Consider the following 14932-nt stretch of genomic DNA (forward strand, 5'->3'; position numbering starts at 1 on the left):
ATCACTGTATTGTGTCTGCATAAATCTGTCAGAAACACCCGAAAACACTGTCCTGTCCTAGAATACAAAAGCATGGGGTAGGAGGGAAAATTTAAGACAGTACTACCTGGTAAGTGTGTACACCAGCCAATTTAATTTAATTTAATTTAATTTTAATTTACATTAAAATATATTTACTTTGATCTGAATACTTTAGTTTGAAAAAAAGTTTTTTTCAAATGTGTTTTTCAACTTATGTTTAAGTTCTGATTGTAAAGACCATTTGAATCAGCTCTGACCAGCATTTGAGATCTCAGGGACACATCACTTTAAACAACTCTTCCTTAACATAAATGTCAAAGACTGTTGTGATATGAGTCAGCCTGATTCACTGCTCACTAAATTCCAAGTTACAGCCCTTGTAGAACTCATGTGACTCCCACTGATTTCAGTGCCAAGACCGAGACTTGAGGGCAACATTTCACCCAAAGCAATTATAGGAAAATATAAAAGAGTGGGAATTAAAACTCTCTGAGACAATCTGTGTCTTTTGGGGTGGTACAAATACACTGAGCTCTAAAACATTTTGCTTAAATAAGAGAATTAGGTCTGTCTTAAATAACAGAAAAAGGTCTTTATAATCTCATTAGCATAGATTCCCTTTGTACACAGTAATCGGCAATTTAATATCTTTTTTTTTCTGAATAGCTTTACTTATTTCTTTTTCTTTACGGTTCAAATGGTTCTTAAATCTAAACTACAGAAATTATGGTTCCTACCAAGCAAAATTAGCCATCAATTAGTGCTAAAAGTGACTTTCAGGTAGGTTAAGGGAGATATTTCAATGTATATATTATAAAATTATGATTTATGGAGAGTAATTATACATCATGTGAAAAAAACATAAAATCACTGGATATGTTAACTGGCAGCCAACAATAGATCTGGATTTTCATAGGATAATCTTTCATTGATGCATTAAAATGCAGACTTCCCTGTGTCTTCATTTTGAATTATCACCTGTGTCTAATACAAATCCTTAATTGTCCTTTAGCTCAATAAGAATATTGTATAAACACTACTGCAAAATTTTATCAATTCATTACATATTCCACAGTTTGTTTTTTCTTAGCATCTGCTGGTTTTTAGATATCCTAGGATCATCACTTTACAAATAAATAAATAATTAATAGTAAAATAAAATTAGTTTATCCCTTCAAAGTGAAAGGCAAATAAAAGAATACAATATCATGTATCATTATTTTGGGGGATTCAGTTGATTTCTGAATGTTTGGGAACAATTTCTTTGCCAGAAATCCATCATTGTTAAAGCTTATTGTTTCAATGGTTTTATTACTGTAATGAACGCAGAGTAACTATATACAGGAACAACATGGAGTTTGAAGTCTGGCACATCTTAAAAGTTTCAGCTCTAGGGTAGCCGTCAGATAACAGATCTAGGTTGTGAAGAACCACACAGCTAACTTGCTTTCATACTTGTTCTCTCTTCTTGATTTAATGAATAAATTAAGGCAGAATTAATGCTCCTAAGGAAGCACGGAAACTCTCCTGTGTCTTAGAAATAACCATGAATTTTTACTTTTCGGTTTGTTGAAGCAAAAGGTTTTTAATTGCTATCACACTCATGTTTATTACTTATTTCTTATTTAACTTGAACTTTCAATAATGTGCAAATTATTTGCAAACGTGCCAATTTAATCACGGAACAATTTCTGTAACTTTCTACACAGGTAGCCAAAACATGCCTGAATGGATGATGATGATGAAATAGGTGAAGGTGAAGACACAAACGATTCTACATTTTTTCCTAGGTAGCCTCTGAATCTTCTTAAAATTCTAATGACCATTACAACAGCAGACAGTGATAATAGCACAGATCTAGGTAAGAAACTGATTGCTCAATATAGATAAAACTCAGTAATATTACTTTTGAGAAACACCTATTTCTTATATTGATGCTTTTATGTTTATGATATCCAACTCAACATATCTACCACGCAACATGTCTACAGACAGTTTTCCAAGTACCTACATACTATTTAACCCTCTAAGGTAATAATTCTTGATTTAATTCTTCATGATTTTCATGCTAAGCTCTCTTTTGAAAAAGTAAAGGGTAACATTCTTGAGGACGGAGTAATTTCTGCTAAAAACAAAACAAAATCAAAAAAATTAAAAGACAGATTAATAGAAAAGAAATGTGCATAGATACCCCAAACTGGACAATCAACCTAAATATTCAAGTCCAAATAATACCTGCTAAAATATAATCAAATATCTCACGTATTTTTTTCTTAGCAACTTCTGATCATGGACCTCAAATGATTAGATTCCTTTTCTAAATTGCTATCACAGACATTATTTTCCTGTTTAGCACACTTGTCAAGATTTGACCTGGACCACAGCAACACATTTCAATGTGACTCTTATCTGAAGTGAGTGTAAAATTGCAGAGATGTTAGTCTCTCCATAGTTAAGTCTAAAGATAGCTTCCTGTCACAAGTCTAAATTTGGCTCCCTGCTAACTTTGCCATGCTCAGTCAGCTGAACTGAAAAGTTGTTTTTTGATTGAGAAAAATGAAACAATGGTTGTGAACTTAAGAAGATTAAAATGTAGAGTCTTATTTTTCTAGTTGGACCTTTCTAATTTTTATGGCTTAAGTCCATAAAAATATCCTATAACCTAAAGAAACACTCCTTTAGCTTGTTGTCTTCTCACAGGCATGTTGGTTGTCAACATTCTTCTCACTTTTGTAGTCAGTTTTTGTGACTGACAAGGGACAATTTTATAACACTGAAACTTTTAAGAATTTCCATCTATTTAGATTCTGTTTTCTGGATTTAAAGGTACCTAGAAACAAGCAGCACAATTTCTGTAGATCTTTGTCTCAACTCTAAAATCTCTTCAACTTTCCTAAAGCCCAGCTTTCTGAATTACAGTTTTGGTAAACATCCCTACTATATTACCAATATAAATTCCCTCCAAAATCTTAATAGGATTTGTGTACATTATTTACAGACATTACTAAATCATACGTTTTTTATGAAGTTAGGATTCAAGATTTCAGATTCAAAATTACAACTGGTCTTAATTTCCATAAATGACCAAATCTACATCTCATGCCTATACACTTGAAAATAGTAGTCTGAACTCAGGTGTTAAGGAAATATTCATTTCAAATATTAAAATACACCATAGAGCAGGATATCAATACATAAGCCAGAAGTGATCTGAAGAAGTACCTGATGTTATAGAACCATACCCATCACCCATGCTGGTGAAAAAGGACAATGTAGTAAGAAAATAGTTTCATAATGAATAAAGATTACACAAGATTATAAATCAGTAAGCAATAGCATAAATTCCATCAAATTAGCAAGAGAACTAGTCTGATTACTATCTGTAGTAGGACACTAAGACATACAAATGAAAGAAATAAATGATTCACGTTGTAGTTGCAAAAACCACCAAACTGTGAAGGATAACCAAAACGAGAGAAAATACCAGCACACAAAAAATGGCAACATTTGAACTAGGCTCATTGGACAAAATAAAAATAAACTGGAACACACAAACTATTCATGAAGATGCAATGGATTTATTCATGGTGCCAAGTCTCTCACAAGACATAAAATGAAGCAGGAAAAAGCATTTCCAACCACATTTACTTACGGCATTTTACAAAATAATCATAGAATCATTAAGGTTGGAAAAGACCTCTAAGATCATTGGATCCAACCATCAACTCAACACCACCACGCCCACTAAACCATGGCCCTAAGCGCCTCATCTACACGTCTTTTAAATACCTCCAGGGATGGGGACTCAACCACTTCCCTGGGCAGCCTGTTCCAAGGCCTGACCACTCTTTCAGTGAAGAAATTTCTCCTAATGTCCAATCTAAACCTCCCCTGGCGCAACTTGAGGCCATTTCCTCCCGTCCTATCACTAGTTACTTGGGAGAAGAGACCAACATCCACCTCGCTACAACCTCCTTTCAGGTAGTTGTAGAGCGCGATGAGGTCTCCCCTCAGCCTCCTCTTCTCCAGGCTAAACAACCCCAGTTCCCTCAGCCGCTCCTCATAAGACTTGTGCTCCAGACCCTTCTCCAGCTTCGTTGCCCTTCTCTGGACACGCTCCAGCACCTCAATGTCCTTCTTGTAGTGAGGGACCCAAAACTGAACACAGTAGTCGAGGTGCGGCCTCACCAGTGCCGAGTACAGGGGCACGATCACCTCCCTGCTCCTGCTGGCCACACTATTTCTGATACAGGCCAGGATGCCGTTGGCCTTCTTGGCCACCTGGGCACACTGCCGGCTCATGTTCAGCTGGCTGTCAAGCAGCACCCCCAGGTCCTTCTCCTCCCCCTAATAATTAATTTAAAACTATTTCAGAGGTGTGAGGTCAGAATCCATTTCTAAACATATAAAATCCTAAATGACTGGGTAGCTCTGCTGCTAAAACTTAATCAGCTCTCTACTCCCGGTTGTTTGAGTGGCCATTTGTTACCTCATTATAGTTCGAGGCTTCAGATAATTAACTTTATGATGAATACATAATATACTTACCTATAACAGCAATGAAAAGGAACTACCATTTTATTACACTTGTTTTATTAATAGTTGCCTACTATAGATCCACTTTTTTATTGCGCACTTGTTGGTCTGTTCTGTCTGATGTCATTCAAAAATCTGTCTTACATTTACAGAACTTCACTCCTGTCTCTTTACTTCTGATAAACATATCTCGAGCATCTGTGGAAAAGCTTTTATTAGATTTCCTAGGAGCACTAACTGGCTCAGTGCCAGACTTTCCCTCAAAGCACTGCCATTCTTCAATTCCTTTACAGCTTTGTTCAGAGAGATGTGTGACTTTTCGGCTGCTTTTTGCCCTGTTTGGGGCTTTTTTGTGTGCGTGTGCTGAACGAAAGATGACTGCTACTTTGCAATCAGATGTGTAAGTACAAGCCTGACAATTTATTTTCTTGATCAAATTACTTTAAATCCAATAAGAGAGCAGCCATAACCTACAAAACACCAAGAAACTTGTCAGATACGGTTTAGATACAAGATATAAATATGTATGAAAATATTTCCCTATTCAAATATTAAGTTGAAATCTCTCCAGGTTGGTGGAAAGGAACTAAATGCATTCCTTTTTCTGATATAAATCATGGTGATACTTGGTCCATAAGTAGGGCTGAAAACTCCAGGAAGGAAGAATGATAACTTTAGACAGAAGAATGATTTTGTAGTTGAAAGCTCAGGGTTTGGAAGTCTGAGATGATCGCTGGTGGTGTTACCTGATAAGATTTGGGGTGAATCAGAGCATATTGACTAGTTAGGGTCCAGACAAAATAACGACACCACTAGGCTTTCCCTGTAAGTGTTCTGACATCCTGTTGTTACTATCAATGTATATCATATACTGTAAATTACAAGGATAGTATTCTGCATACTTTTCCTAAACATAACAATCTCCTTTACTTGAAATCTTGGCTCCTCAGGCCTTGTTCCCAGTGCTGCTGTTCTGTAAAAAGTGAGTTCTCCATGTCTGACCCCAGCACAGAGCATAGTGTACTCAGAGCAAAAATGCTAAGTTTCAGCCTTTGGCATCCTGTATCACCCAGTGACTTAAGGCAGAATTACCATAACTGAGCTGAAAATCTTGAACTTATCCAGCTGGCACAGAGCAGGATAACTGAAAAGCCAAAACATTGAATGCTTAGATTAAAGTGGTTATCTGATGCCTTCTATAAACGTAGAGAGAGAAACATCAACAGCCGGTCTTCTATGTCTGAAATAGGTGGGAAGAACGACATGCATATCTTTTCTCCTGACTAATGGGAAAACAGACGATTATCTTAAACTAGAGGCTCCCATTATGATGGCTAAATTTAAGCAAAATAAATACCATCAAAGGACCGAAGAAATTCCAGAAATAACTCAAGTTATGAAGTAAAAAGCATGCCTGTAATATGGTATTATACACTAACCTGGTCCTGCCCACTTCTCAGACACGGTGGGGAAAACTGTTCCAGTTACCTTATGGATGCATACTTCCATTCTCACAGTGTGTATACAGCACAGAGTACTGTACACAGTACGGTACAGAGAAAAAAAAAAATTAGTTATATGTTTTCAAAAGTATATGGCCTCTGTGTAGGCTAAATAAAATCCTATTCTAATTTTTAAAATAGTTGCATAATCAATTTCTCTATTGACTTTTTCTTTAATGTTTTTTTTCTATTTAAATTGTATTTAAAACCATCTGCCAGTAAAGGATTTAAATGTAATTACTGTAATAATTTTGATTTAATTTTGCTTTCCATTGAATAAATGATTACAATATGGAGAGATATAAAAATATTTTATTTAATTAATAAATATATAAGGCCAAACATTTACAGAGGTATCTTTTTGCAGGATTCTTTCTAATTTAAAACCGTAGGAAATTTTTTTTACTTAATTATTTCAAATTTGCTACTTCAAATTTATTTAATTTATCATTAATTTAAATAGTTTTAGAACAAGTTAAATATAATGTTTTTTTGTTTACAGAGGCTCTAAACACACATATATAATGTTAGACGGTCCCCTAAGAACAGTAAGAACCTGCATCACTTAAAAAATGTAAGGCGTTGAAGACAATTATTTTAAGCTTTTGAAAAGCTGTTTTGTATAAACTTGCCCCACCTTAAACCACTGAATTTGTTTCTTTGGTCTTCCAAGATTGAAACAAATCTGTCTTAGGCAATTAAAATCACTGCCAACTATGTTTTACTTTGTTACAGCTGACAGATCTAGAAGGCTTTTTGTTTAATCTCTTATCAAGAAAATGTTTTTTTTTTCATGGATAGTATGCTAAACCAAACTTCTTGTGACTATATTGTGTCAGTTTTTCATCCAGCTCTTATTTATGTAAGTCTGTCAGAGAACAGTGAAATTGCCTACTTGGATGTCCTCCTACATTATTCTATCAGAACAGTCTATATTTAAACAGTATTAAATATCAGATTTCAGTCTTCTGAGAACATAATTCAGACTCCTGGTCCACCTCTGACTTTGCCTTAATTTTGACAGGGGTAGCTTGTGTTAAGCTTTAATCAATGTCTAGCATTTTATGTGGTAAACATTAAGTGTAGCATGGGGAATAAAGGATGCTTAGAGACCGAGGTGATTTCCTTTTGCTTCAATGGAAATTTAAATCCTGATACATAAACATAAGTATAGCCTTTTCCAGTTATATTTCTAATTTGTGTTAACCTCAACACAGCCTTTCAGAAGCCACTGGTTAGAGAGTTCAGAGATATTTAAATAGAGTGGTTGAAATTGTTTCAATTGTACAATAAATTTGTCATTATTAATATTTTATTTTAGTTATAGGGTCAGAAATGCACATATATTTTCTTGACATTTTATATGTAACTTTTGAAAGGAATTATAATGGTAATCAGCATTTTGTATTATCAGGATCTTTTATAAACAGTACACTATATTTCTTTCACTCTTTGGTGGAGGAAAAACACAGCATGGGATGCACACTTGCAAAACCTCTTCAGGAAAAACAAATTGATACTTTTTTGAATCAGAGTAAAAAGCAGGTATTATAAAAGGAGATTTTTTCATGAGGGGAAGGGCATTTTAACCAAACTAAGACAATTATGTGAGATTTTATGTGCTCCTGGGGGCATGTTTAGGAAGGATGCACTTCATTCAGCGGAGGTCACCTGGATACCTGCTGTAAATTGTAAGAACAGCACTTATATAAAAACCTCAGATATGTCAAAATATTAATTTTAATTGTATTTCTCCATGAGTAAAAAGGAATCTTTTAATAATCCTATTCAAAAGAGACTTTCAATATTTAATTAGAATTCCCACTGAATAGTTTCAGCTTTTACTGCAATTTTAATGACTCTGTCAGTTGAGGTGTGACAGATTTAGCTGCAGTACTTTAAGACGTTCGTGCCTGCATCCTCTCAATCTGAGTTTATCAGCAGAATATCAGCATGAATAAGTGCCTAGGACTCGCTGTTCACAAGTTTCCATTTCAACACCGTTGCATATAGGATGCAAAACTAGGAACTGTGGTACCCGAGGCACAGAAATGCGTTCTCTGTTATAGGGGCAGGGGATGTTATACAAATACAGAGAAAAAATCTACCGGGGATTTGAAATTTCTTAGCAGATTCCTCCAGTCTACAAAGTTAATGCAATTTACAAACCAAAGGCAACACAAATTGTCACAGTGGTGACTGAAAGTCTTTCCATCTCTCACTTTCCAGCTGATACTCCTTCTTGTCCCACTGCTTTGTAATCACTTGCAGCCTCATGATTGCCAAATCATAGCAATTCCAGCATAACATAGTACACACTTACCTGCATATGTTTTCACACATATTCACATCAGTGAATGAATCACTGATAAATTTGCACGACAGACCACTCGGGAAATGACGAACAAGAGCTTTGTATAGGTGTTATAATGTGATGGTTTAGAAGTAGTCAAACTAGTATGAAAAGATTTGAATGGAAATCTGTCTTTACAGTATAGAGGCAAATGTTTTGAATGAGCAATTAAATTTTGCCTGAAAGTAGATACATTATAAAGATTTTTAATTTGTTCCGGCAAGAAGATTAGCCATTTCTAGGCTTTAAACATTTTCCAATGGAACAGTCCTATTTTCAAATATGCCTAACATATACAGCCTGAAGAACTGGTGGAAACCCCTGCATTCATACATATGAGTATTGCACATGTCCCTGCGTATTTGTTCATGTTGTATTATGTGCTCTGGAATGAGATAAGAAACCAGGCAGGAAAGGCAAAATCATGACATGGCACCTTTTGGCACAATAAATCATATTTTGCATGAAAGAATCCACTTCTAAGTCACATCATGCTGTCATTGTTTGCAGGATCTCAGAGGAAGCCTTGAACGTGCCAGGATACAGGGTCTTCCAGTAAATAGCACAGAAGTGGATGTAACCACAGGCCCCGCAGGACAGCGGTTGGATCACAAGCTCTCGCGGTAAGAAGCAGAGGTACCAACCGAGCGCTAGCTGCCCTGAAGAGGCACACATGGAGCACTCGGATTAGCAGATCTCAGGATCAGCAGCTTGACTGCACTGCAACAAGACTTATTTGAATTTCAATGCGTAAAGCAGTGCACTGGCTTAGGTGGTTTTGGCAGATATCATCCTGACACCTGCCATTTAAACTCTCACAAGACTTCCTTTTTCAAATAAAAACTTACATACTAATCAACATGACGTAACCAACTCTATTTAGTCATCCACTAATGACGACTTTCTTAGCCTGTCATAAAGATCAACAATGTTTTAATTATTTCCAGCAATCAATGGGATTGAGTCACAAATTCTGATTGGTTTCATTTTCTACATTGATCAAAGGAAGAGCCCAAGTAGAGAGCTTGCCTCATCTTTGAATAACAGTGATGAAACACGTACTAGTGAGATGGTCTAGTAATAAGACCACTAAAATGCTCTGAAAACCCAGGGGCAGAGGTGGTGTGTGTGGCTCAACCACCTTCTCACCATTATTTACTAGACAACACCAGATGAAAGTCTAAGATTCACAAACTTGTCTAATAATGGAAATTCCTTCTCATCTACCACAGTGACAGATTTTTTTTTTTCCCCAACAGACAAGCAAATACAGAATTTTGGACCTATCCATGTATAAAATGAAATTAATAAACACACATGGAAGAGTGAGGTGTTGGCTTGCAGTGGGGAGGACCTTTCTTTCCCTTAGTGGTAGCTAAAATTTCAGTACGTTTCAGTATCATGATCAAATGAACTGCGTAGGATTGATGACAGGCTATATACATAGCATTTGAGAGAGTGAATGCAAGATGCTCTTCAGGCTATCATAAATGTATACTCTGACTTCATAAATCAAACTTCTCATAAATCCGTACAGAGTCTTTTAAAACAACAGATAAAAATGAATCTCCCTGAAGATGACTTCAGTGCCAAAATGCTTTAGTTTTTCCATTCAGCAATGCAGGCTCTGAGCTTTGCAACCAGTTATATTTAAAAGCTCAAATATGGACTTAGAGATTTATTTTCACAACAGGTAGGAGTTAAAATAACTATGAACTGTACAGCATTGTAATCAACATTAGCCACACTTTAAGAGAACAAAGGAAAAGAAAAAAAGTCTTTTCAGACTGCAAAAATAACTTTGGAAGGTAGGGAATGAAACCTTCAGGACTAACAATGCACTTTGGGGAAAGAAAAAATAATAATTTTTTTTTTTTTTACTTACTACTTTGTCTTCTCTCCCATGCAACTACTTAAAACAAAAAGAATCAGACAAATTTGCAAGCAGGGCTTTTGTTGCACTCTGAAAATTCACTTGTAAACTAAGTGTTCATGCCTGACTGACAGCATCAGCTAGGTTTATTTTATATTTGCTTGGATTCTGGTGTATTTTATTGCTATTTAAGAGGTGAGCTTTCCAGAAACTTTACATAATTGAGCCCTTTAAAACGTGTCCTGACGTGTCAAGAAAAATACTACTTCGTTCAAAGAAAAAACCTGTAGGAGTTATGAGTAATACATATTTTCAATATTTTTACATCATAAATTCTTCTCTTCCTTCCTTTTTGAGATTGTTGACCTTTTATTAGTATTGCTGTTTAGCTTTCATTGCTACGGAGAAATACCCATCAAGGTGAAATCATCCTCGTGAGGGAGTCTTTATGGAGATTAGACAGTAGTAGGTCTAATGAAAGCAGATCTTGTACGTTTGTGCTATATGGAGTTTAAATAAGTGGAAATTGAAATAGAATCTCTACACTCTTACTCCTTAAGAGCCAAGAAGCGTTGCCTTGTCATTACTAGAAATCCAGCACTTGCTAGTGAGCTCTGCAAGAGAACGTACATTCAGGTTTACAGCAACATTTTTTAAGCTGATCAGAGGAGTGTTGTAAAAGACAGTTGACTTAAAAAGTCAGGGGTCTTTACCTGGTGGCAAAAGGAGGAGGTAGTACACTGAGCTCCAGCCTTCGGTTACAGCTTTTATTGTTTAAGTCAGTCTTTACCTTCTATGCTTCAAGTTCTGTCAAAGAAAGCTAAAACATCTTGCTCCTGCAGCTTCTGGTATGTCTTGATTATTTTATTCTTGTAATCTTGACGTAGGCACTGTTCTCTGTGACCCTGCTTGTGTGGTGGCTAGCACTTTCGGGCTCTGCTTTCATTTAACTGAAGTGCAAATAATGAATGACAACATGCAAAGATGACTGGAGAGGCTCTGAATCTGTGGTGAATTCACAATTTTAACTGGAAAACATGAAAAAACCAACCACACGTGTGATCTTTTACTGTTGGTGGTTTGTGCTCGTGGTAACTGTTGACAGGTGCTGGCTATCAGAGTTTTATCGACATGCCTACGAAGCTCACTTCTGTTGGTGACAAGGGTACTGTGGTCCGTGGGTAGCCCACAGCCGTGGCACTCAGCTGGCTGCAGCAGGGGACCGCTCGCAGGGCCTCCTGCCATCCGCTTGCACCGCCACTGAGCCCTGACTCCTTCTGAATGCTAAGTGCCTGGATCAGCAGTCATTTGTATACTTTAACTGTAATAATACACCAACGTTTCAGGCTGGTAATAAGGAAATAGGGCTTATTAGTCTCCTTTGCTTCATTATGAATTCTGAACCAAATTAAGCGTTACTGTGTAAATAACTGTCTTGTGCTACGGCACGTAGTCTAGAGCATGCACCATTTATTTCTATGGTGTACTGGCAACACTTTGTAAACAGAATAGGAGTCATTTAAAGCAATTGTGCAGTTGCTATTATGAAAAAGAATATCTGTCAAGATTTTTCGCAGAAGATTACCAGGTACATTTCAGTACATTTTCTTCAGAAACCCTTATCTAAGTAAACAAAAATGTGCTACTTTTAATTTGTCACAAAAATTGTATGAAATATGATACAGTGAAAGAACGGTCTTTTACAGAGAGTAGCACAATGGAAAAATAATAATAAATATCAATTACATGGTTGCATTATAGTGTGTATTTGACACCTGCTGACTAATTTCCCTTGCTTTTTTTTTTCTAACCAAGCTCAACAAAATAGTAGCAAAATTATTATTCTTTTATTATTACTTTCACAAAGACACTAGTAAGAGAGTTCATTGGTAGTACAGGGACTGATTTCTAGCTGGTCAGAGCTGAGGGTGGATTTGGCAGAAACATTATGATCTTCATTGTTTTCAACAATATATGAAATATATATATATAATGTGTGTATATATATGCTATATATAATAATATATACACAGATATTTTATTTTTATATATATACACCCTGTGTATATAATTATATATATGGATATATATGTTTAGACATACAAACATATTTTTAGTATCCAGGACATTGAATATAAATAAAATAATGTGCCTCTAGGGCTTTATGTAGTTGCTCTTAGTACATAAGCATTTAATTGATAACTACCCATGCTTAAGGTCTACAGTTCAGTTTGAAAAATCCTACTCAGGTTAAAATGAAGTATTTAGCTATTTGCACTGCAAATCCATTTTCCTTTTCTGATTACATTAATATATTTCCCTCTAAGTAAAAACAGTCTTCCCCAAATGAAATTTTGTATTCTTTGCCTGCATATTGTCACCTAGAGACTTTGAGATTGTTTAGATTTATTTTGACTGGACACATCTGTTATGAAAACCCCACTATTCTGCATGTGTAGTTCTATTAGATTTTCCTGTACAGAGTATCTGTATTAAAATCACCATCTGTGCTACTGATTGTACAAAACATGACAATACAACAGATAGATAGGATATGAGTAAAAATCCAGAAAGGAAATGAACCTTACTCCAGAACTACAATTCAGAATATCAAAGAGTATCAAAGCCCTGATCTGCATGCACAAGCTGAAGAAATCCCAACTTAAATCTAACTCCTGGTCTGTTGAAATCAAAGCACAGTAGAGTGAATTAAAGCCTATATTTCAAATATTAAACCAAATGTACCCATTTAATTTTAGTCAAGATTTTAATACTTTTCAATGGCATTCTTACTGGGAGTCATTTTTTTCCACAGATTTCTCCAGTGAAATCAAGGATATGTTCCTCACTGATACAATTTTTATATATTTTTAATGACAAAGAATGTTCTTCAGAAGTGGAACTTCTAAAATAATGGTTTTATTCTAGGATGCCTGCAGAAAAGAATCTAACATGATAGCCATTTTCTAATGCAAAGGCATTGAACATATGTTTTTTTTTTTTCCTCCTTTTTTGTAACCATGGATTCTACATGATTAAAGGTGTCCAAACTACACTCTCCAGGTGCAATGTCAAGCAAGCTGGATCATTTCTCATGGACTGAACCAAGTAAAACAAGCTCTCTACAACTCCTCTTGGAATAATTCCACCTATACATTGATAGTCCCTATTAATATTAATGAAGATTATTTAATATTTCCTAGTGCTGATATTTTCCAATCAAGATCCCAAAGTCTGAGTATCTAATTTTGCCCCATAAAACACAAAATATTTTTTACATTTTTGTAAAATTATTTCTATATTTATTTCTATTACAGACATATGATGGGAACTTGTTTGCACTAAAATAAAAAAACCTGATTTTAAAAATCTCCTGATATAACTACGTAGGTAAGCATTTACCAAGATACATCTATTCTTTGTATACCCCAGCACAGTCTCTGTTCCTATTTTTCTCACAGATATTTTATCACTAAGCTGTTTTATCAGTGCTAGCAGAGCAGTAGCAAAATGGCAGTAATTTTCTTTGTAGTCTATCGGTAACAAATGTGAATCAATTTGTCACACTTGTGGACCCTGCTCTGCCTCTTGACAATGGAGGGCCAATACAGACCTTTGAGTGCCAAATTACTCTTGATTTACGTTATTGCTGACACTGCTCACAGACGTTAGTTTTTACTGTATTGCTAGTTAACTACCTTATGAATTTGCAGAATACTCTTAGAGCTGCACGTGCACTGTTGGGTTGAGGTGATCTAATATGAAAATACAAATGATAAATTTTTTGGTTCATATGTTAATGGGAATATTGATTAATAAATACGAACCTATTGAAGATTAAAGTTGATTTACTGGCTCATGTCATTAATTTAAATCTTTTATTCAAATGCAGCATGTAAGGCTTATTCATACATAAAAAAAATGATTTGGGAGAGTAATAGGCATAGAACATAATACCGTGATCTTGTCATACTATTTAAAATCTGGTTTGAGAGTTAGTGGATGTAGATGTTCCTAAGAAATCATGTAATATTTAACAAATATGCACAAAATTGCATAATCATTCCAAAGAAGCACATTAAACAAAAGATAAAACAATATATTGTTCCAGCGGATTAAAAACAAAGGATAATGGGTATGTGTTTTGCATTTTCATCAGGATGGATGCACAAGAAGATTATTAATGATAGAGAATCAACAAGACTGATTCTTGCAGTGAAATTATCTTGATCCACATGAAAACTAATTTGAAAAATGTCAAATGATCATGAAGCTGATACAGACGGAAAGATAATCAACTACATTCTTAAACCTGAATTTATACCTCCAATGCAGGATAAAAAGGCATACATTTCAAAGCTTATGAATCCCAAAATAACAGGTCAAAGAGAAGTGATGTATTCTTTCCGATGTCTCATGAAAGGCACTGTGTGCATACTGTGAGCAAATTAAACATTAGACATTAAAATTTTCACTGATATCCTTTGTACAAGTAATAGTGAGCTCTACAGTGCAATTCAGCTAAGCACGACTTTAAATATATGCTATGTTCTTTAGCAAGTTGGTGTGTTTAAAGTAAGGCATTTGCTAACATAACCTTATGAAATCAGGGCCGGTGAGAGTTGTATTCCATTGATTCATAAGCTC

The 14932-nt window shown here is 35.3% G+C and overlaps 1 protein-coding gene across 1 annotated transcript in view; it reads right to left on the reverse strand.

Annotated features, from left to right (window-relative positions):
* PPFIA2 (PPFI scaffold protein A2) overlaps positions 1-14932 on the reverse strand; it is a 349091-nt gene that overhangs the window by 89873 nt on the left and 244286 nt on the right. The gene's annotated exons all lie outside the window — the stretch shown is intronic.

Source organism: Calonectris borealis, chromosome 1 (assembly GCF_964195595.1).
Source record: "Calonectris borealis chromosome 1, bCalBor7.hap1.2, whole genome shotgun sequence".
Classification (NCBI taxonomy): domain Eukaryota; kingdom Metazoa; phylum Chordata; class Aves; order Procellariiformes; family Procellariidae; genus Calonectris; species Calonectris borealis.